The 25209-nt window shown below is 36.8% G+C and overlaps 1 long non-coding RNA gene across 1 annotated transcript in view; it reads right to left on the bottom strand.

The window, feature by feature from the left end:
- Positions 1-13581: 13581 nt before the first annotated feature.
- The window catches only part of LOC108756361, an 18082-nt gene continuing 6454 nt past the window's right edge, over positions 13582-25209 (bottom strand). The window contains exons 2-3 of the long non-coding RNA XR_001939825.1: positions 16835-16839; positions 13582-13664 (exon numbers count right to left, since the gene is read on the bottom strand). This is a non-coding gene — a long non-coding RNA (uncharacterized LOC108756361). The remainder of the gene's footprint in view (positions 13665-16834; positions 16840-25209) is intronic.

Here is a 25209-nt window from a genome sequence, read left to right as displayed (position 1 = left end):
AAATACGAAGCGCCACTATGGTCTGAATGTTAAGATTTTGAACTATTATATACGAGGTCTGTTAAAAAAGTATCGCGAATTTTGTGTTTTTTCAAAAATTATTTATTTATTCATGAATATCTATTTTGTCCCCTTCAAAGTAATCCCCATCAGATATTATACACTTGTGCCAACGTTTTTTCCAATCCTCGAAGCACTTCAAAAAATTATTTTTTGTGATCTTGTTCAGCTCCTCCTTCGATGCCGTCTTTATCTCCTCAATCGTAGCGTAGCGTCGTCCTTTCATGGGCCTCTTCAGTTTCGGGAACAAGAAAAAGTCACAGGGGGCCAGATCTGGGGAATACGGTGGCTGCGGCATCATTAGTGTGTTGTTTTTGGTCAAAAATTCGCGCACAAGCAACGATGTGTGAGCAGGGGCGTTATCATGGTGCAAAAGCCAATTTTTGTTCTTCCACAAATCCGGGCGTTTCTGGCGGATTGCTTCGCGCAAATTGCGCATAACTTGCAGGTAATATTCCTTATTGACTGTTCCGATTGGCCAATACTATTTTCTTCACTTCATCAATGTTTTCGTCTGTTGTTGACGTGCTCGGGCGTCCGGCACGCTCTTCGTCGTTCACATCTTCTCGGCCCTCTGAGAACATTTTGTACCACCGATAAACGTTGCTTCGGTCCAAGGTAGCTTCACCATATGCCACAGTCAACATTCGGAATGCGTCCGCGCACTTAATTTTGTTTTTCACACAAAATTTGATACAGATTCTTTGATCCATTTTTTGGAATAGGCAAAAATCGAAGACGAGCCAAAACACGTGCAAGCAAAGCAGCTGTCAAAAATTAACTGAACATTCAAAATGGCCGAACTTGTCGGCATAAGTGAGAGACATGAGTACCAACATAACGCCACAAAAAAATCGAAAATCGAATATACGTAACCCACGGAAATTCAAAATTCGCGATACTTTTTGAACAGACCTCGTACAATATTAGGTTGTTCGGAAAGTAATTTCGTTTTTTCCGAACAGAGGACTTATTGTATTTTTTCACAGCCAACTTCACACTTAAGCCGCATAATCATTATATATTTTGACAGCTGATATAGCAAGGCTTGCTTGTGAAAAAAGTTCGATTGATTCTATGCGATTGATTCTGGTTGGTGCCCTATCAAATATGAAAATGAAAAGCAGCATTTTCGGCATATTTTACTTTTTTACTATCGAAAAGGTAAAAATGCTGTTCAAGCAAGAAAAAAATTATCCGATGTGTATGGAGAAGATGTATTGACAGAACGCCAGTGCCAAAACTGGTTTGCAAAATTTCGATCCGGCAATTTTGATGTTGAAGATGCACCACGTTCTGGAAGGCCAGTTGAAGCTGATGAAGACACAATAAAGGCATTAATTGATGCAAACCGGCGAATAACAACTCGTGAGATCGCTGAGAGATTAAATTTATCGAATTCGACCGTTCATGATCATTTGAAACGCGTCTGATTGAAAATCGTCTTTCATTTTCATAAGAAAAAACGAGAAATTATAATACTTTCCGAACAACCTAATATATTCATTTAAATGAATTAATTTCATAAATTATAATTGCGTGCCGATATGATTGTCAAACTTTCATTGCAATCAATCTGAAATTCTAATAGTCTCTCCAAATTTCCTAAATTTAATCTAAAAACTGTAATAAACTTATTGCGAAAAATATTGCCTTGGCTGGGAGTTGAACCCGGATCTCTTGCATTCTGTGCGAGCGTCCTAAACCTTTATATTCCTCGCAATAACCGATATGTATAGAGAGTTACGCATTGTAGGCGAGCGTGTATAAATAATAATAAGATTGGAGATAAGACCATTTATGTTAGACATACATTACTTTAAATACAAAGCGCCACTACGGTCTGAATGTTAAGATGTTGATATTATATATTCATTTAAATAAATTATATATTCATTTAAATGAATTAATTTCAGAAATTATAATTGCGTGCAATATAGTTGTCAGACTTTTAACGCAATCAATCTAAAATATTAATAATCCCCCTAAATTTCTGGTTATTGCGACGAATATTGCTAAGGTTTCGATATTGTAAAGGATCAGCTAGGTGTCGTTTATTTTGAGTTGCTCAAACCGAACGAAACCATTACTGGGGCTCTCTACCAAACACAATTGATGAGATTGAGCCGAACACTCAAGGAAAAACGCGCGTACTACTACTCCAGACACGACAAAGTTATTCTTCTGCATGATAATGCTCGTTCACATGTTGCGGCGCCGGTCAAAACCTACTTGGAAACACTCAATTGGGAAGTTTTACCTCACCCGCCGTATTCACCAGACATTGCTCCTTCTGATTACTACCTGTTTCGATCGATGGCGCATGGCCTGTCTGAGCAACACTTCACATCATATGAAGATACCAAAAATTGGGTCGATTCGTGGATAGCTTCAAAAGATGAAGCGTTTTTCCAACGCGGTATCCGTATGCTGCCAGAAAGATGGGAAAAAGTGGCTAGCGATGGACAATACTTCGAATAAAACATTAGGTACCGTTCTTTCACAATAAATGCCCAATTTTTGATAAAAAACGGCGGAAACTTATTTATACTCCTAATATTATATATATTCATTTAAATAAATTAATTTCAGAAATTATAATTGCGTGCCGATATGACTGTCGGACTTTCAACACAATCTGAAATATTAATAGTCCCCAAATTTCCTAAAGGGTATAGCAGGATAAGGAGGTGATTTTAGGCCCCAGCGTAATTGATTGCTACAGAGAACAAAATTAACACACTGATGAAAGAATATTGATTATCTTTCAAGTTTCTTTGAACTTTGATATGTCGGAAAATGGTGAAAAAATAGTTTTAATTTTTTTTGGTATGTATTCCACCAAATCTAAAAATCTGAAAAAAGTCACGAATATAATTTATGATAAGATTTAGCTGCTGAATTATTTATAAAAAATGGTAAAACACTTATATTATATAAAAAATGCTATTTCAAAAATTCTTGAATTTTTTAAAAACAGAATTTTGCCATGAATGACAAAAAATTCTTACTCTAATCTTTTTGATACCTTTTATATCCATGATTTTTTTTTATAAAGATCCGTTTAGATTTAACGAAGAAAAAAAATACTAATGAAAAATCACATTTTGTTCGATATCTCGAAACGGTGTGGCTCTTTTGGGATGAAACTTTGCACAAAATATTCTTTCATCAGTGTGTTCATTTTGTCCCCTGTAGCGATCGATTACGTGCTGGAGCCTGAAATTACCTCCTTATCTTGCTATACCCTTTAATCTTAAAAAACTGTAATAAACTTATTGCGAAAAATATTGTCTCGGCCGGGAATTGAACCCGAATCTCTTGCATTCCGTGCGAGCACCAAATACACAACATGAGCTTTTTCCCATGAATGTTCGGCTTGGCTGTCGATGTTGAAGCATGGCCAGGTGGTCCCCATGATTTCTCTTTCTTTTATCGTAGTGGATCCATTTTTCATCACCAATGACTACACGGTGCAAAAAACCCTTTCGTTTATGCCTGGCAAGCAGCATTTCACATGTGAAAAATCGGCGTTCAACGTTTCTCGGCTTCAGTTCATATGGAACCCAATTTCCTTGCTTTTGAATCATTCCCAACGATTTTAAGCGATGTGAAATTGCTGGTTGAGTCACTCCTAATGTAAGTGCTAGTGCTTCTTGCGTTTGGCACGAATCTTCATCCAATAATGCTTCCAATTCCGCGTCTTCGTACACTTTCGGCCTTCCGCTACATTCTTTGTCTTCGACGTCGAATTCACCGTTCTTAAACTTTTGAAACCACTCACGGCAACTTCTCTCACTTAAGGCAGCCTCACCATATGCTTCTACAAGCAATCGATGCGCCTCAGCTGCAGATTTCTTCAAATTAAAGAAGTAAATCAAAAGCTCCCGCAAATGATGCTTATTCGGCTCAAAACTCGACATTTTCGCACGAAAAAAGATATAAGATGCTGATGCAAAATCGCTAATATTTCAAGGTTATGTTCTTGCCAGATGTCCAACCTTACGATATGACGTTTTACAGCTGACAATTTTAACTATAACATACTGGTAGCGCCATTGTTTGTCAAACGGCGGAAACTTATTTATATTCCTAATATTGTAGTTCAACATCATAACATTCAAACCATAGTAGTGCTTCGTATTTAAAGTAATTTGATAATAATTTTGGATAAAATATATGTTAATTGAATGAATACATAGTTTATTTTCTTCCTTTATTTTATATATCCTTTTACTAATTTTATACAAATTATACAAAAATGAGTGATATAATATATCATTCAAATTTACCACGACAAAATGACCGCCGCTAGAACAAAATCTTATTGGCTATCCAAAAATATGCGCACCTTATTTCTTTCCACCATGCAAGAACCATAAATTTCGCTGCGCTGCGAGCGTTGTCATCGATGAGATACTAATAAAATGATTCCTTAGTAAAGTGTCGAAAATTTGGGATGCCTCACCAAGGCCCACTCAAAATTATAAATATTTGCATAATTTGGATGAAACATTAAAATTATGTATACACCTTATTGAAATAGGATGAAATGCACATATTTTGCAATAATAATATACAAAAACGATAAAATAAAAAAAATTTATGTTCAATTTTTTCTTATGATAATTTGGCAACATTTCATCGTCTTTCTTTTTCTCCTTTCTCTCTCATCTGCTCCTTTCGTCTCATGATTCACAGCCTCATTTTCTATTATTCCACGCAAACATTTGAACTTGTTCATATATTCACATCCTTTGCAGCAATAAATTTTTTCTAGCAATGTTGCCAGATTTATCTATCGTCATTACATTTCACTCGATATTTTGCTTCAACTCGATATTTTACTTCAACATTAAATATCTTTCCAGAATGGCCGTTGACCTATTACTTTTTGACCATTAAAATCGCAATTTCTTAAACTATCATAATCTCGTTTTCGAAAAAAAGATCTATGATAAAATTTGTGCAGTTAGTCAAAGAGGCATTTCCGACTTTTATCACTAAGTTATACGTGAGAAATTACATTTTCAACATCTTCTTCTCTCTTATTTCGTTAACCTACTATAGAATTTTGCGCGTCAAGTTTGGTAATTCAACTTTATTATATAAAAAAATTAGATATTTCTATGCTAACTCGATTTATTAAAAAACCATCTTCTTCTTCTTATGCCCTTGCTTTTCCGATCCAAGGAAAGGGTAACATGGGCAAAGGGTACTATGCGTAAAATCCACCTTAATGTAGGATTCACACTGCGTCGTTCATACGGCATCGGACATACAACGATACGATATTCAATAAGAGAATTCGGTTCTAGTTAGCGACATTTTTATCTGCAGAAAATGAATTCTTCTATTGGATATCAGACGTCGTACGTCGAATGTCATACGCAATATGAATCCTACAAAAAGCCCAGTCTCATTCATCAAGCCCAACTCCGATTAAGCTAATCAATCGATTAAATTTCAGTATTGCCAACTACAAGACTAAAAACATAACTTAATTATTTGACAGTTGTGAAGAACGATGTGATAATAACAGCACCTTATTAAGGTCCTTATTAATCGCAAATTTCTTCAATCGCGAAAAAATTATACATACGTGAGTACTCGACGCTTTGTCAAAAAAGGATGCTTTCCAGTCTTGTAATTGACAATACTGAAATTTGATCGACCGATTAGCTTAATCCGAGTTGGTGATATCGGACCTGAAGTTCTCTTACACCAACTTTGATTAACGCTAATTGATGTTTAACTCAATTACACAATTGCCAACATGAGAACTAAACAGTTTGTCTCAAAAGGGGAAGAGAGAGAAAACATTCTGATAATATTAAATTGCTGTTGGCATTTCTGCGAGTTGATCGTCGATTTCTTTAATCAAAAATGAAAGAGTCGACAAGAGAGACAGTGGAGACCCCTAAAAGACGAATTTCTTTATGCTGAAATTATGACTAAAATAAAATTGGATAAATCATGTTTCAATTGCAATATTTGTAAAAAGAAAAAGCTCCTGAAGATTTGTACAAAGCAATTTTTTTGAAAAAAAAACAAAATAAAAATTTGTTCTAATATCTTACCCGATGTGTACTATAGTGCAATTAATGTGCACATATTTTATTTATTATAATTTTTGAAGAACCAATTTGCAAAATCGGACTCTGTGTACGCGCTTTCATAGCTTTATAAAATTAATAGACTTTATAACTTTGTATGTCGAACATCTTGATTGGCCGTTTCAATTACGTGATTAGCAAACAATCATGAGAATGTCATTACATGAAGCGAAAATGCGGAAGACAAAATTAAATCAACTTTAGATTCAGCGTTTCTGCACGTTCAATTCCACCTGTTTTGATAATATTACATGAAGCACAATTTTCGCGGAAAAGCGGAATAGTGACAAATACACTTTTGTATTCATTACAAAAATTGTATTCACTTAATTCATTGCAATTTTTATTAATATGCTTATCTTTTCAGCTTATGTATTGAATATAAGCATTTTAATCAATAAATACCATTTTTAATACTAAAGAGCATAAAAAGCCAACGCTGGATATTTTTGCGAAATTATTATATAATTTTTTGGAATTGAACCAAATTATTTACAAACGTAAATAACAACGTTTTGACACCATTTATCGTGTCAATGTGAGATTCAATTATACATTATAAGAAATTGATAATATAAATTATTGTAAACATTTTACATTTCTCCTGAATTAGTTAGATTTCTAATATATATAATTTCTTATGTATAATTAAATGTCACACTGAAGATGATAAATGTGTCGAAACATTTGTAAATAATTTGTTCAATTCCGAAAGATTATATAATAATTTCGCAAAAATATCCAGCGTTAGCTTTTTATGCTCTTTAGTATTTATAAAAATGAGTGATTACAAAAATTGTTTCATTTATAGAGCCGTATTTTACAATTTTAATAAATACTGTTAAAAATTAATAAAAAATTTTTAATTCCCCGTTCCTCTTTCCCGGTTAAATTGTGATCTATGTAATATTAAATTAAAACAGGCGGAATATAACATGCAAAAACGCGGAAATCTAATACTTATTTAATTTTATTTTCCGCGTTTCCGCATTTCGGCGCTTTATATAATGACACCCTGAGATTTATTCATTGAGATTGGGCGCGTTCAAGCCGATCAAAACTGCTAACCTGCTCACCGAGTGATTAAATGTGATTGGTTGGATCTATAAATAACAACCAATTATGTTCATTTATTTGGCGAGCAAGCTAGCCGCTTTGCCGATTTGAACGCATCTATTAATATCAAACTAATGATTGGCGAATAGATAATTGGCAGATTCCATAGTACATCTGCAAACTATACCATAAATACGTTTTCTAGTTTTGCGATACTGACATAAATCAGTCGCACCTTTCTGATAAATCTAGCTTCAATATGCTTCAACATGCTCGTATCGTGAACACGTTGGAGTAAGTAGAAGCATGTTGGACGCGAACAAACCCACACTTTCGCACGGATCGAATGTGAGTGATCGTCATTATGTGTCTATATTTTTTATAGAGTTCTAATTTCTTCAGCGGAGAGCATAGACTCTTGCATAACGCATTATACATATAAGGCAAGAAAATCTATCAATTAAAGTTCATTATTTCATAGAAAGAAAGGAAACAAAAAACTTTGATTAGTACATTTTCTTATGCTATTTCTGTGAAGCGTAGCTGGCTTCAAATGTGTAGAGTGAGTATAAAGAGAATGACGCCAAAGCAATTAGCCGAAGTCACCATTTCCAGACCTTATCCAGACAAATACTTATGATGTAATTTTTCGTCCTCTTCTTTTTCCAATATTCGTCTCCTTCTAACTAGTTTTATCGTAAAATAGTGGAGCCAATCAGCAATAGACACATGCATTGTCGTCACTCTTTTTATACCCTACAAACATGCATTATTAATTGTTAGACAGATTACATCATTCATTTTGCTCGAATTTAATCTGAAAAATATTGTGATTGATTGTAAGTGTGACTAACTTCAAGTTTTATATTGTATTACGATCATGTTATATACAATACGAAAGCCACTATAAAGAAAGAAGTATAGCTTCAAACTTTGAACAGTGATGCCTATCGACCAAAAGATGTAAGTGTATATTTTTCTCGAAAAATAATAAAGGACTGTGCCTGTTAAATCGTGAGAACACGACCACGTTCAAGACGTCCCGGGAAAGATCCATCATTGATCTCACAGTGGGCCCTCAAAGATCACTGGAGGAGTCCGAGGCTGAGAGGTGCTGCGAGAAGTTGAAACTCTCTTCGACCACAAAAATTCATCACCTTGCATCTTAGACGTGCAGGATTCGGCCTACGTGGTGAAAGGACTTTAACATAAAGGAGATGGGCCCTCCGCAAAATGGATGCGGATGTCTTCTAAGCGTAAATGGAAGTGATCGAGATCCTCCTCATTAGGGCATGGGAGGCGAAAGCAACGGGGTAAAGGCGAAGAGGCATTGCGACATTATGCGTAGGGTGTGCGATGCCTCAGTGCCTCGTTGTCGCTCTCCGCCGGTCCACAGGGCTACCTACTGGTAGTCGGCGAAATTACTACTCTGCGGCGGTCCTCTGGGTCGAACCAGGTGTACCTATCTGCAGGTTAAGGCAAGGAGCGACACGGAATAGGTAGTCGAGGGCCATGTGGCTACTCTACGAGCCGCACGGAGGGAGCTGCGGTACTCGATCAAGGGCGGGCATAGTCCGTACGAGAACTTATCCCGACTCTGGATAGGGACCCGTAGAAAAGATCACTTTTATTTTCAAGTAATTTCCCCAGAGAGACATTTCCCCTCTGGGGTAGTACAAACAATAAGCGGCTAGGCAAGCCCCCCAGCCTGCGCATATCACAATGATTATATCTCCCTAGTTCGCAGGCTGGGAAGATATGTCATCACAGTTGTACGACTCCTCGGGAATATCACAGATAAATCGTTAAAAATATAAAAAGCCCGGAGGAGCACGCGCGGCAGTGAGCTATATACATGAATAAAATTTAATATGTAAATCGCATACATTCAAACTCGTTTAAAAAACAATATTGTTTGCCGCGGCATTCACACTCGAACAATCAGGGCCCCATAAATAGAAAAGAGTCGACACGGGCGGTGCCCCCACCACTGAATCCCTGGACCCGCAGCTCATTAAGGAACTTATTCCCAGCGGGAAGCGGAGAAGACATTTCCTCATATTCCCCCTCTCACCTGACATACGAGTGGAAGGAGGAACTGGGAGTCTCCAAGAGCGAGATGATTTTCGTTTTCAAGAAGCTGCGGGGACCAGACGGAATCCTAGATAAGGACCTTGGGCACTACGGCGAGTCGCACCTGAGGCAACTCTTCAACGAATGTCTCAGGTGCGGCAGATTTCCCTGGCCATGGAAGAGTGTCAGGCTCGTCCTCCTGCGGAAGGGGGGCAGGCGACCGTCCCATCTGCCTACTGGACAAGTCAGGCAAACTTTTTGAGAAAGTTGTCGCGGCCCGCATCAACATCTCTCCCGGGAAGATGGTAATAATCTAATGGAGAGTCAGTTTGGCTTTCGCGAGGGTCACTCCACGATCGATGTCGGGTGCAAGCCTTTGCAGAGGCCAACATAAAGGAAGAGTGATTGTGGTGGTGTCTGTGGACATCAAGAACGCATTTAACATCCTCCCCTGGGGCCGGATGAGAGAGGCGATAAAGCATTTCCAAATATCCCCTTACCTGATTTCCTCGGGCATCGGTGGTTAGACGCCTTGTGCGTTCAACTCATGACTTACCGTTCCAAGTTCGAGTTTTATCAGCGCCCCACATAAAATCAGCTTGTTTCAATAAAGCAAGAGACTATTTAATTATTTGATTGTCTCAGGATTATGGATAAGCCAATATATTAGCCTTCGAAAAGAAGCTGATCAAGTTCAAAGCTTGGCTCCCTATCTCGGGGCTAGGCCCGTGGTCGGGTTGCGAGTGATTCCTGTGAAGCATCCCGAGGAGTAGCGTCCTGAAACGCTGACCGACCAGTGTCGCGCATGTGACGGCGCAAACTGAGAGTAGCATAGGCTACGAAGATCCGACCGATGATCGAAATTGATACCACGAGGACTGGGCAGTTGCCCACGCCCAGTCATGGGTAGGATCGCGAGGATAGTGGTTGATAGCTATATACTGGCTAGGGGCTTTTAGTTCCAACGGGTGAGCTGTGTTACAAGCTCGGGAACCAGCTTGCATAGAGTGCTAGGTAGAGCGTGGTTAGTCGCTCGCTCCGACCAATGAGTTGCTTGTTGGGACCTACATCCCTCAAACGCACTAGAAATCTCAACATAGCCGTGACGCGCTGATTGGAAGGCGTATTCCAATCCCAAGCCTATGAGGGCCATGCAAGTTACTTGCTTTCTGCATGTATCGCACGTAAATCTGAAGGATGTTCTGTTTACCTAGTTTCTATGGTTGAGGATTATTTCCGGAAGAGGAGTTTCGTATACACGGATAAAAAAGGGATTACGAGGTCGTGTGAAGTCCTCCAGGGGTCCATTCTAGAAGCCCTATTATGGAACCTGGCATACGACCCCGTCCTCCGCACTACCCTCTCGCCGGGAGCCGAAGTGGTCTGTTACGCAGATGTTATCCTGATACTCACGGTGGGGCCTGAGAAGGGGCAACGCCGCGTGTCGCCACCACCCGTGTCGTGAGTTTGATACTGGACTTGAGACTGGAGGTGTCTTCTGGAGTTCTTACCAAAAAACAGAGTGTATGTTTTTCCATAACGGGAGAAATAGGGAGCCTCTTTTCTCCTGGGTACAGATAGGGACCATCCGCGTTCAGATGAGCCATACGATCAAGTATCTCAGACTCACTCTAGACGACCGATGGGGCTTCAGTGTACATTTCGCTGGCCCCCAGATTGGGCAGGATGGCGCATGCCTACCTAATACCCAACTTGGGTAGTCCTGGTGTGTCGGTACGGAAAATATACACGGGGGCCGTGATGTCATGCCTTTATACGGCGTCCCGGTGTACGCGGACAAGCTGAGAGCGTGTCAGAAGAGCGTTCTTCAGCGTTCAAAAGAAGATGGCCTTCCGCTTGGCTCGCGCATATCGGACGGTTTCTCATGCGGCGGTCACAGCCTTCGCAAGAGTGTTGCCCACCGACTTAGCGGCGAACGCGCAGATCAGTAGTTATTCCCGTATTCAAGTGTTGCGGGAATGAAGCGTGATTCCGGTTCCCCGAGCTGTGGAGGCTATCAAGCTGCAGGAAAGACTGCGTGTACACGACCGTTGGGTGCTTCGCTTAACAGACCCCAGGGGCTATGACACTCGAACGACCGAGGCCCTCGCGCCCTGTCTACATGAGTAGGCTGACATGGCGTGAGGCGAGCTGTCGTACAAGATGATATTCACTGGGCATGGATGCTTCGATGAGTATCTATGTCGAATAGGGAAGGAACCCACGGCACAGTGACATTATTGTGCGGCCGGCCAAGACTCGGCACAGCACACTCTCAAGGTGTATCCACAATAGAATGAGAAGCGCCGGGAATTAGTTGCAGTGATAAGCGGAAACCTTTCGCTTTATGGCATGGTACATGTCATACTGCGGAGCGAGAAGGTAATGTCGCGGAAGGAAAACGGCTGAACGCGAACGCGAGAAAATCGAGCGAGGCGACCCCTTTGCTATGGTAACCATCCACTCCTCCGCGGGAGGAGAGGGGGCAATGCCCCGGAGGCGATGCCCTCCGCTAGTCCAGGGCCGCCGTGGCAGGGAGACAAGCGATGGTCGCGCGCCGACGGATGGCGCTATTGGCGCGGACGGATGAGACGGCACCGCAAATAGATGACTGTAGTGACGCAGCTGCTGGTAGCTGCAGACATGGGGATCTCTCCTTACGGAGGAGATCCGCCCCACGATCCGACGAATACGGGGGAGAAAGTGTAACTCCCTCTCAATTAGAAGGCAGTCGTGCCGGTGGCGCCTACTCCGCCGAACTCACAGTTACGAACATCCTGACATGGATGGGGAGGGGGGGGGAGAGAGCAGTGACCGACTGCGCGAACTGGTCACTTGTGACTTCAATCTCTTCCCCCTTGATCCCTCAGCGTGCGGGAGGGCGACGGAACTTTACCTCTCCCGTTGCCCTCTTCATCCCTAATAATGTGACCCCGTGGGAGGTGCGACGTGTTGCATCTGCGATACTGTGACTTGGGGGGAAGCCGTTTCCTGCAAGCGGAAACTCACGGGACGATTATTGCCCTCCATGGTAGAACGGAGCGAAGCGGAGGTGTTGTCCCCGGTAAAGCAGAGCTCTCCTTGGATTGCGACTCAGATAGGGAAGAGGGGATCCCTGCGACTAGGATCTCGCTTCCCAGAAACAAGTTTTAGGCGGGGCAAGGGTGGGAGAAAAATGCTACACGCGAGCCCCGGTTCCCCCGACTACAACGCCCAAAGTATGGACACTCGAGGAGGTTTTAATGGATACAAGTCCTATACTACCTTCGTCCCTTTCCCTAAAGGCAAGGAGGTTAGTGCGTAGGCATTTTCTCCTCGTCAAAAAAAAAGTATAATATTTTCATGCTGTTAACATACTATATATACTTGCAACATGCTATGCGTGCTGCAAGGAACAGCTACCTGGCATCTATACCACGTACAATACGAAAAATAATATTTTTGTATTAATTATAAATAAATAGTTTTGTTTTAACACCACAATGGAAAAGAGACGGGCGTATTCAAAATAAGTATTGTGATAGAGGTCGTGATCGAGGTGGTGGTCGAGATGGTCGAGGTAGTCAAAGTGGTCAAAATAATCATGGAGGAATGATCAATGTACATATTAAATACTAAAAACGTAAGTATAGTTAATTAAAACCATAGTTAAAATTTTCAATTTGAGATAGAGATTCGAGATAGACTAGAAAAATGTTCATGGGGCGCCAGCTTTAGTATGCTACATATTCTTGCTTTTATTGCAGATGCCGCCCCTGTTACTAATAATTAAACAATAATTAACCAATAGTTATACATATTCCAGTAGTCATGTATGTTTGTATTTTGATAAATAAATGCATGTATCAAAAAATGAATATTTTTCTATTTCAATCTATTCCATCTTAGAACTATTTCCATAATTCACGGTTAACTCTTAACCGAGATTTAACTTATTTCTCATCCCTTTCTAATTTTTAAAATTGGAAAGAGAGGAATAAATTAAACCTCGATTGAAAGTTAACCGTGAATTGTGAAATTGAGCCTTAATAGCTTTAATTACACGATAACAAATTAGGAATAAATTAAGTGTTACGTCCGGAGGACTTCATGTTTCTTTTTTTTTTCATGAAAATGTTATCATCAAGCCGGGAACACTTATACGAAACACTTATAAGAATTAATTGGGAAGGAATTTCAATCTTGTTATAATAAAGGATTGTAATGTTAAACGTAGAAAGATTAATAATAGAAGTCAAAGGATGATACCTAATAAATTGATCAGATATCGCAAGTGAGATCGGCAAAGAAGTATTTTCGAGCTAACAATAGAATCAGTCTATACGACACCTAGAAACAATTGATTCCCATATTTTTCCCCTCCATCTGATCATTCCCATCAAAGACAAAGAAACTCACAGTATAAATTAAGGTGTGCCGAAGTACACAGCGTAAGATCCGAGCGGAAGCTCGAAGAACATTTAATCAGTAGTTGATTAATTTGAGAATCCGTTTTGAGAGCGCAAATCTATTTTTGTGAGTGATTGCCGATGGCGGTTTCTCCTGTGACCAAAGGACAACTTTTCTGTTCAAATCTTGGATTAAAAAGGCTGCAGATTAAAAAGACTACAAGTCACCAAAAATAAGTTTAAAGAAACCCAACTTATTAAATAATTTATTTGAAGAAAAATTTAAAATTCCAGTGCGCTCCCGAAAGTTGAGTAGAGTTTCGAAAAATAGACGGACAAGGACTAGACGTCAATAAACGCGACGCCAAAAAACGCGACGTCGCAATCGTTCAGCCGGAGGCTCAAAAAATAGATTCAATTTATTACAAGTTATTAGACAAGTAAAAGAATAAATCGAAAATGAATTCAAGAATTTCTCTGACTCCGACCACTTCCACTTTTCGTTTAGAATTAAGCTCGTCTCCTTTTCTTATTAAAGAAAAAGCTCAACTCAAATCCGAATTTCACCTGTCAATACCCCCTCCGTCAACTTCCCCTAAACTTCCTAAAGTGACCATTCTTCTCACATAAATCAATCCACTCAGTCACTTATCTTCAAACTTCCCGAAAATAATATCATTTATTTCTCGCTCCAACAAATAAACCAATTTATATCTTTCATCCTAATCTTTCAAATTCGAAGGATCTAGAAGAATTGTTTCCTCCAAATTTCCAACTTTCTAATTTTTCCAAAGCGGAAGAGTTTTTGATGTTTAGAGCCTATCTTTCCAGATACTCCCCTAATCAAAGAATAATAAACTTAAATCCCAAAACCCACGAGCCTTTCATTGTTCCGATCCACTTTTTACACTCTGAGTTAGCCTCTTCCTCTCCTGAGGCTTCAAACACAATGTTTACAATCTATGTACATAAAACATTTGGATTTCTTCAAATAAATTAAAAGAAATTGTGTAAATTATGAAAAGGAGATAAGTCAAGATTATAACTACACTTCCCAAGATTCTATTCAGTAACCTCCAAAATAATTTAAAATCACCTACGGAACCAACACAACATTAACATTTTATATTAATTTAGATAATATTTAATTAAACTTAGGGTTTAGTTTTAAGAAATTTAAATTATGTTTAATACAATTAGAATTTATGAAATTTAAATTTATGTAAGATTAATTGTATGAATTCATTCAAATTCATCTTAATCGCATTCCTCCTCTTATAAAGTCATACCGTCCTATCCCAGATCATAAAGAATTTCCTTGACCTAAAACCAGACTGACGGGCACACTGTTTCAAGCAGAGTCGTTGTCGTAGATTTCCGTTTTGAAATTTAACCCGAGTGCATTTGTGATACGCGATGAGGCATCGATTTCTGCCACCGCCTTGATCTGAAATGTCCAAGCCCTTTTCACTTACCTTCTAATTCCCGTGAAATTAAGATTTTTGAGACTCTGACGTAACCTAAGTATTGGGTGATCCGGAAAGTCCGTGCGGATTTTTTCATTGATTTTTCAAAAGTTTTTTATTTGTTGCGAAATTTTCGTTACGATTATATCATTCAATAGAGCAAAGTGTCAGCTTTAAGAATCTGTTTTTTAAATTGCGATATGATGATTTTTATCGGAGTTATGAGCAATCGAAATCAGAATGCTTCTTTACTTAACTCGCGAATAACTCAGAAACAAAAAATTATAGGAACATTTTTAAAAAATGATTTTGTACGGAAAGCTTTAAGTTTTCACGATGGGTAGTCGAAAATTTTCGTAAATTTTTTTTGGGCACGTGAGAGACCCCCAAAGTGAAAAGAAAATTTTTTATCTTTTTCAGCTCGTAGTTTTTGGTATGTAAAAATTATCAAACTCATATAAACTTAAAAAATGTGATAAGCTTTTAAAAGTAGAGATTTCAAGCTTTAAAACCCTTTTTTTAAATTTAAATTTCGTTCATTTTTGACGAAGGTATCGTATATACAATTTTTCATTGTAAAATCCGCACGGACTTTCCGAACCACCCAATATAATGCTGATTCTACATTAGTCGCATCGCAAACATTGCGATCCAATCGGAATCGAGCTAGCTTGACATTGATTAGACCATAATGCCACGATGTGATCAGAATCAACGCGTATATCGGTATAAAAAAGAATTTAATATTACATTCATAATACATAAATAATATGTATGTGTATTATATATAAATACATAATACATAAAAATACAACTATGTCTAAGGTTTCTCAAGTTTGCAGCAGAACTTAGCAATCTTAGCATATCGACAATATTATCATTTAAACGTGCTTGATACGTAAACTGCTGGAAAAGTATCTGCAAGTACTTTCAGTAGCGCCAACGTTTTGCTACTATCATATCCGTAAAATTAGACATTTTTAACTTATAATTCAATTGAGTTTGTACCCAAGCCAACTAGTGTTGTTTGCATAGTATTTTAAAAGAAGTTATTTTGTAAGAAAATGGAAATTTCGCGTGAAAATTTTCGGGCAATGATTTTTTACGATTACAAATGTAATCTAACTCCGAAACAATGCATCGATCGACTTCATTTGGCTTTTGGGGATGAAGCACCATCCAATAGGACTGTTTATAATTGGTTTGCCGAATTCCAGCGTGGACGTACCTTTCTTAGTGATGAATTCCGTGAAGGTTATCCATCCACGTCTGTTGTTGCCACTAATGTTGATGTTGTACGTGAAATGATTGAGCGAGACCGACATATAACATATCGCGAGATTCAGGCATCCTTAGGCATTGACATGAAAGCAATACATACGATTTTGCATGATCACTTGAGCGTACGGAAACTTTGCAGTCGTTGGATCCCACACAATTTGACCGAAGCTCAAAAACAGGCTTGTGTTAAATTCAACCGAGGTCGGTCAAATTTGGTCTACAACATCGTTATTGGGGACGAACCATGGATCTATTCGTATGAGCCCGAAAGTAAACAACAATCCACTGTTTGGGTATTTCAAAATGAACCGAAACCAACAAAAGTTATTCGTTCATGCAGTGCTGCCAAGCAAATGATTGCTTGTTTCTTCGGTTATACCGGACATGTGACAACCGTGGCTTTAGAGGATCGAAGGACTGTAAATACTGATTGGTATACAACAATTTGTTTGTCAGAAGTCATAAATGAATTGCGTAGATCAAACCGAAATCGTCGCATCATCCTTCATCATGATAACGCCAGCTGTTACACAGCACGTCAAATCGTTGATTTTTTTATCCAGTAATAATGTCGAATTGATGACTCATTGTCCGTATTCACCTGATTTATCACTTAATGATTTCTTTTTGTTCCCAAACATTAAAAATAAGATGCGTGGTGAGCGACTTGAGTCGCCTGAAACAGCTGTTGAAACATTTCGTACACTGATTTCTGTTACAACCTTAGAATGAAAAAAAATGCTTCGAAAATTGGTTCGAGCGTATGCAAAAATGTATCGATCTTAAAAGCGAATACAAAAATGGCTTTATTGTTTGAAAAATTCGGATTTCGGATCTCTCAATATCTTTCTCTATACACACAAGATGCATATAATGTAAGAGCAAAAGAGTGAGGATGAGAGAAAGGGGGGAAGGAGTGAGAGAAGGAGGAAGAGGGAAGGAGGGGGAGAGAGAAAGGGAAAGAAATGGGAAGTAGGAGGAAGAGATGGGGGGGGGAAGAGAAAGAGAGAGAGAGAGAGAGATTGATTAATTGATTAATTGACTGATTAATTAATTGAGCATATTTATTTCAGGTCTAGGGTAAACCCTCTCAGAATTGTACAACAATATAGTTTGCAATAATAGTTATAACAATGAAAATAATGATTATAAACTATAACATAAAATAAAAGAGTACATAATAATTATAATAATAGCAGTAATAATAAAAAAAAATAATAATAATAATAATAACAAAGAATAATAATAAAAATAATAATATGGAAAAAATAAAAGAAAAAAAAAGAGAAAGAAGCTAGAGTACCTGATCAACCATATCGAATCCTCACACGACACAGCGTCTCAAATGACAGAAGAAAGCATGGCGAAAAAAAGTAAGTGACTCGGTTTCCCTAATCACTCTGGATAGAGAATTCCAGAGTGAAGAGGCTACGTATGCAAAAGAGTGCTGATAAGCTGATGATCTGCAGTTCGGTACCACAAAATCGAGAGATACGAGTTGTCGCACGAGGCTTCGAGCAGAATCTCAGCCCATCAGCAAGATATAATGGAGTACCTGTGTTTAGAATTGAGATATACAGCCTGTTAAATAGTCCCTTTTGTCATCCGAGGGCAACCATCCCAACTCGTCGTAGAAGCAAGATACATGCGCAAAGTTAAAGATAAAATGCACGCATGCGTTCATTGTCCACCTGATCTTAACTCAGTGAGAACATATATTATATGTGGAATCCACGTAGAATTCACATGTTTTACGTGGACTACATGGATTAAAAATTTATTCACATAATATCCACGTGAATGCAACATTGACATTTTTCATTGCCAAATTGAAATAAATTTTCCTCTAAATTTCAACGTGGATTTTATGTAGATACTTTCATATAGATTTCAGTACATATAATCCATGTAGAATTACTAATGAAATTTAACGGGAATAAAAATAGGAAATAGTAATGTGGAATTCACATGGATAAATTCACATCGATTTTGACTTTATGCAATCCACGTGGATTATACTCTCTCCCCCCTCCCCCTACGCACGCACGCACGTACGCACGCACGTATGCATGCACGCACACATATTAACCCTGTTATTATTTCTTTTTTTACATAAATCAACGAATAAAGAAATTGACATAATTGATATTTGTAACATTACAAATTATAAGTAATGTTAAGAGTAATAATAATTTTTATTATATCTTCTTAATGTGAGTAAAACTTTTTTATTTATCTCTGTACATTACTTCCTTATAATCTTATTTATTCCTTCCTTATAACCACATTATCTTAACATTATTTTCATAAAGTTATTTTTAGTTTTATGCTTTAATATTTTATTTACATGTCGTTTATGTACTAATTTCAAAACGTATATATTATACTTAATAATGAAATAATTTCTAAATATTTATAATATATATTTATATATACTTATTGATATATTATTGATATAATATTTATTAGTAAATATATATAAATATATTTATTGATATAATATTAGGTTGTTCGGAAAGTAATTTCGTTTTTTCCCAACAGAGGACTTATTGTATTTTTTCACAGTCAACTTCACACTTAAGCCGCATAATCATTATATATTTTGACAGCTGATATAGCAAGGCTTGCTTGTGAAAAAAGTTCGATTGATTCTACGCAGTAGTTTTTGGTTGGTGCCCTATCAAATATGAAAGTGAAAAGCAGCATTTTCGGCATATTTTACTTTTTTACTATCGAAAAGGTAAAAATGCTGTTCAAGCAAGAAAAAAATTATCTGATGTGTATGGAGAAGATGTATTGACAGAACGCCAGTGCCAAAACTGATTTGCAAAATTTCGATTCGGCAATTTTGATGTTGAAGATGCACCACGTTCTGGAAGGCCAGTTGAAGCTGATGAAGACACAATAAAGGCATTAATTGAACCAAACCGGCGAATAACAACTCGTGAGATCGCTGAGAGATTAAATTTATCGAATTCGATCGTTCATGATCATTTGAAACGCGTCTGTTTGAAAATCGTCTTTCATTTTCATAAGAAAAAACGAAATTACTTTCCGAACAATCTAATATATCAATAAATTTATATTTTGTATCGGTTACTCATTATACTCACTACAACGATGATACTCGATGAAAAAATGTTTTACATAATGACTTCTTGCATCATGAATATTTTACTACAGCTATATTACTGCAACCTTTGATATAATATGTTGTTGAACTTTTGTCAAAACTAAATTCTACTGGGTTTTCAAATTCTTCTGGTTTTTCCTTTGTATAATCACTTTTAAACCATAAATATTTAAATAAGTTGTGATATCGCATAAATTGGACAATGGTTGTATTTTTCCTGTAGTACCTTTCGGTATAATCTTAGTAGTAATATATTTTCCTGCAGGTGTTAAATCTGAAATAATATTGGCACGTCCATTCCATGAATCGATAAGAAGAATGCTATTAGAACTAATGTTTGGAAAATAAGCTTCTTCTAACCACATTTTAAAATGATCTATAAAAAATATAAATGTTAAATTAATAACTATTTTACGATTGTTATGAGATTCTTAAATAAAATATAAAATATATCACAGAAATAAAACTTATAATTTCATTATATTATTTATGCAAATTTATATTTATTTTTTAATAGTAAAACAGTATCTGAAAATATATTGTAAAAGGAAATTTATTTAATTACCTGAAGTCATTTTACTAGATTTCAATGTTTCTACAATAACATTTATTGGTGTAAATAAGGTTTCTTGTACTCTTGGTGTAAATACATATACCGTTAGTTTCTTTTAATACAATACATAAAGGTAACAGCAAATTTCCATTACATGATATTATTGGTTGTATGGTATATGAGTGTGTTGTGATGATATAGATTGCACAACACACTCTACTTTCTTTACTCCTTCATTAGACAATGACCTTCCAGAATGAATTTTCAATCGGACACCATTTTGATCAGAATTAAAAACCTTTTCAAATCCGAACTGTTTGATAAATGGTCACTGTTTTCAGGAAATTATTAGCTGTATTTTGCAACTCAACGGAATTTTCTATTGTTCTTCTAATTACAAATTGCGTAATTTTTTTCGAAATAATCAGCGGGACTTATTGAATGTTGATACCCAGCTATGAGATTTAAATATAGAATTAAATTAAATTTTAATTTAAATTTCCTATTTCTTTTTAAACTTGTAAAGCCCACCTTTCTACATCGATATCATGAATTATGAATCCTGATTCAACAACTGAAGTAATTTTATCATGTGTAAATTTGGAGATATAAGATAATTTTTCTATACAATTTCCATCTAAATGTAATTGTTTTACCCACCGTCTTAATTGACGTTCAGATGAAACTCTTCTAAATTTATTTGCACTGAGTTTAGCGGACGATTTGGCTCTGCCTTTTATTCTTATTTTTTTCATTAATGTCCTAATTCCGCCAATACTTAGCAGCTCGTTTTTTATAAGAACTATCAAAGTTTTCGTTTAATTACTGATGTTTTCTGTTAGATATATTAAACTTAGATGCTAATAAAAGTCTAACAACATTAAGCAGATTGATAATCATTTCCAAAGATTTAACTTGACTTTGAATTTAACTTTGAATCGCAATATAAAAACAATTTAACAAATTGCATAGATATCATTATGACAAAATTACTGCACTGACTGAACGTAAAATTGCTACGTGAATATTCTTATACTGTCCATTTATTATACTTATTTTGATTGTGTATACATAAACTTATATCATAAATTATCGTCCATTATCAAATCACTTATTATCAATGGGTGCATTTAGCAGTAAAGAGCGCTATGGAACTATCTGCTGAATGGCGTACTTTCCGCATCATTCCCTCAACATATTGCGGGAGCGGATGTCATGCTATTGAGCGGAAATTTTTTTCCATAAACTTCAGTTCGACAATATCGTTTAGTCAAGTCACAGATTAGACATTTACAACTGTGTCAAGATCAAGTAGCATTTCAACAAATTTTAGCCGATCCACACCTTCTCCAAGTAGTCTCTCAATGAACTGTACTCCTTTTACTCCATGTTCACATTCGAATGCAAGATTTTCGCCATTGTCTAATCCGATTGCTACTGATTCATTTTAGATATCGTTATCAATAATAGTATATAGTACATTCTAATTGCACGTTAGAAAATTAATATTTAGATAGGCCGATTTCAGCAGAAATGTCAGATTCAGTTTCCGGACGTTGTACTCCATCAAAAAGTGGCCAAAAAAGGCGAGATTCAAAGGATTTACAGTGAGAAAAAAATTGGTTGCAGTTGAGGAGAAACGAATAAAAACGATGAAACAGTTAACAAAAAGAGTCGAAGAAAACAATTCTATTCAAAGAGAAAGAAACAAACTTTTAAAACAATTTCTTACGAAAATGTAACTATGTAATGTTATTAATAATAAATTTTCATTTTTACGTATGTTTGTTCACTTTGTACATTTTATTTACTTTTTATACTTTAACCCAATTTTATATACTTTATATATTTAATTTACAAATTACTTGCAATATAATTTCCTTTTTTAAGTTAATTGCTTCCCGAGCCACAGTTCAGATGTTCCAGTCGAAACAATAAGATATATGAAAAAATGTCTTAAGTAAAATATGTACAGTTTTTTACACGTGACAAATTCTTCAGACATGAGATTTTCTAACAATTCAATGTAATTTTAAATGCAACAATTTTTAAAAAATTTATTTTTTAAATATTCAATCTTATACAATAACTCTATTATATAAAAGAATGGTTTGGAATAAAATTATTTTTAATTTTCATTCATGGAAGAAATTAAATGTCAAAGAAAGAATAACAGGGTTAATATGTGTATGTGTGCGTGCGTGCGTGCGTGCGTGCGTGCGTGCGTGTGTGTGTGTGTGGTGTGTGTGTGTGTGTGTGTGTGTGTACATCTTAAAAATATTATATTATATTTACAAAATCTAAATACAACACGTGTAAAAAAGCTATACAAAATTTACTTAAGACATCTTTTTTTATATCTTATTGTTCCGACGATAATTACTTACACATATGAGCATGAATAGCGTATAGTATATACAGAAGAGTAATAATTAATTCTTAAAAATGATACGTCGTAATGTAACTTTACCACACACGGTTGAATTTGTAAAAAAAATAATCTTTAATTTGGTATAAAAAAAATTAAGAATGTAAGAAAATTGTAGGTAGTGGAGGTATTTTATTAAACAAAAAAAATATATAAAAATATCTTTAAAGTACTCTTAAAATACTCTTAAAACTGTACAACTTTTGTTTAAAAAATTTTTTTCTATCTTTCATACTTCCGACGATATTTGGCTCCAAAGAAAAATACCGTTTTTTTTTTAAAGCGGTGTTTCACACTTTAAATATGAGTTAGCGTACGTATAGAAAAATACGTGTCTCTTAGATTTTCATGTTTTACAACATATTTTATGGAAAATCAAATCGGTTCCGGACAGTTGTAAAACTTCCCTTATAAGTAAAGGAGCTCTTTTTTGACAAATTCACATTTATCTGGTTGTAAGTTAAGACCGGCTTCTTTTAGTCATTGAAAAAGTTGGTGCTTATGCTCTTCCAAAGATTCCGCGTAAATAACAATCTAATCTAATTCTAAATCTAGAATAAATAAACAAAACAAACATTTCCTTGTAATCTCATTAAAATGTAGTCCATCAGGCATTGAAATGTCGCAGGAGCATTTTTTTTAATCTGAACGGCATCTTTTTATATTTATGATCATTCGATGTACTAAAAACTATTTTTATTGAATCTTACGAGTTCATCAGAATTTGATAAAATTTGAAGCAAAATCAAAGCAAGAAAAATATCTAGATTTTCCTAATTGATCTAAAATATCCGCTATATTATACAAAGGATACGCGTCACTGATTTTCTTATCGTTTAATTTACGAAAATCTATCACTAATCTCCATTGTTACCATTATCATTAGGTTTCTTTGGTACATAATGGATAATTGAAGCGAAAGAGAAGATTGAATAATATCTTATTCAAGTAATTTATTAATTTTGTTTAATTTCTTCTTTATGAATTAGAGGATATCTATATTGTTTGACAACTATGGGAACATTATCCGTAGAAATAGAATGTGTAATTCTATTTATTCCTTTTAATTTATCTTCCGACAAATGAAATATATCATTATAATTTTAAATAATTGGTAATATCAAAAGTTTTTCTTCTTTATTTAAATAATCTAGTCGTAGACTTTTTTTCAACATTTTTAATCTGTCTGTCATGTCCTGGCTTATTTTGGCGGACGGTGATGAAAGATCGCAAGCGAAGGCCCATGGAGAGACGAGAGGGGTGCGTGGGATGGAGCCTCGACTTCGAGCAAACGTAGTAGATGCGTCGTCCGAAATAAGTTCGCGATTACTGCGAGACTACTTCCCGGTTCGTTTTAGGAACTCTATCAGAGGCGCCCTATGTAAGAGTCATGTGGCATGATCATAAACAGGTCGTCCTCGCTAGTGCAAGCGTTATCGTCCCTTAGAGCTCTTTTGAGAGAACCGGAAAGGGAAACAAGAAAGAGACGAAGCGATAATTTATTTGACAATCTTTATTCTCAACTTAGTAATTTCCACACTTGCGACGCAAGGCTTCTCTGTGATCTTAATCGGCCTCGTAAGGATCCTTATCAGGGGCCTCGACATGTCCAGCGGAGGAAGGCGGATGACCTCCCTCGGTACTCAGGTTATAGGCTCCGCGACTGGTTCGGTGATAAAGCGTCCTTGGAGAAACGGTGCCAAAAGGGGGCTCGAGGGAGACTGACCCGGATTCGAGCACCCTGGGGTCGAAATCTCCGTGTTGGTGCAATGCCTTTACTAGCCGCCGCAGTTGGCGCTTCCACCCTCTGCGTCTTGATCTTGGCATCTACGGTGATGATAAAGAAGATAACTCGATTCCCGAGGGAGGAAGTGTTAGCACAAGATAAGACAACATGATAGAATAGAGACTGCAGGGAGAACGGGGAGGAAGACGACTTCTCTTTTTACTGGCGGTGGAAATATCCCTATCCGAGGAGGCACGGGGGTTTGTTATGATAGGAGCGGAGAAGAATGGGCGTCCGAAGGCAAGCGCCCAGTCTTGAGTGAATAGGGAGATAGTCTGGAACCCTGAGCAAAGGCGTGTCAAAGATAGAGAAGGCAAAGAAAAAAAGAGCCAGGCGCCCAAAAGCAAGCGCTCAGGTCTAGTAAGTAAAGAAGTGCCCTGGAACGGCCCTGAGATTAAGGCGCGCTAAGGCAGGAGAAAGGGAGACGAAGGACCCTATGGAGAGCGCCTTACTCCGAGAGCTTCTTTAGGCTAAATACGTGCCAAACCGCGAACTGTTCAAGAGAGGATTCCGCACTTGGCAGCCGTTCTTTTCGCAATAGGATAGGATTCCAGATAAATATTGACTAAATTGTTAGATATTGTAATGAAGTTATTTGTTACAAAAAAAAAACGCACGATCTTTCCGGAGCCCAAAAGGCAGAATTGATTTATTAATGGAATTTACAAATATAGAGAACTTGCGCGTAACGCAAAAATTATAAGTATAGAACTGTAAGTACAAGGAGTTTACAAGTACCGGAATTACGTGAAAATTATGAATACAACAAATTGTAAATTACACGAAAATGATAAGTATATTATTATTATTATTATTATTATTATTATTATTATTAGGCGTTAGGAACTCGAAAGCTCATTGCCACAAAT

This window comes from Trachymyrmex septentrionalis, unplaced genomic scaffold, assembly GCF_001594115.1.
Source record: "Trachymyrmex septentrionalis isolate Tsep2-gDNA-1 unplaced genomic scaffold, Tsep1.0 scaffold98, whole genome shotgun sequence".
NCBI classification, from domain to species: Eukaryota; Metazoa; Arthropoda; class Insecta; order Hymenoptera; family Formicidae; genus Trachymyrmex; species Trachymyrmex septentrionalis.
Note: the sequence above shows the minus strand (reverse complement) of the source record. Positions and strands in the feature narration are given on the sequence as shown.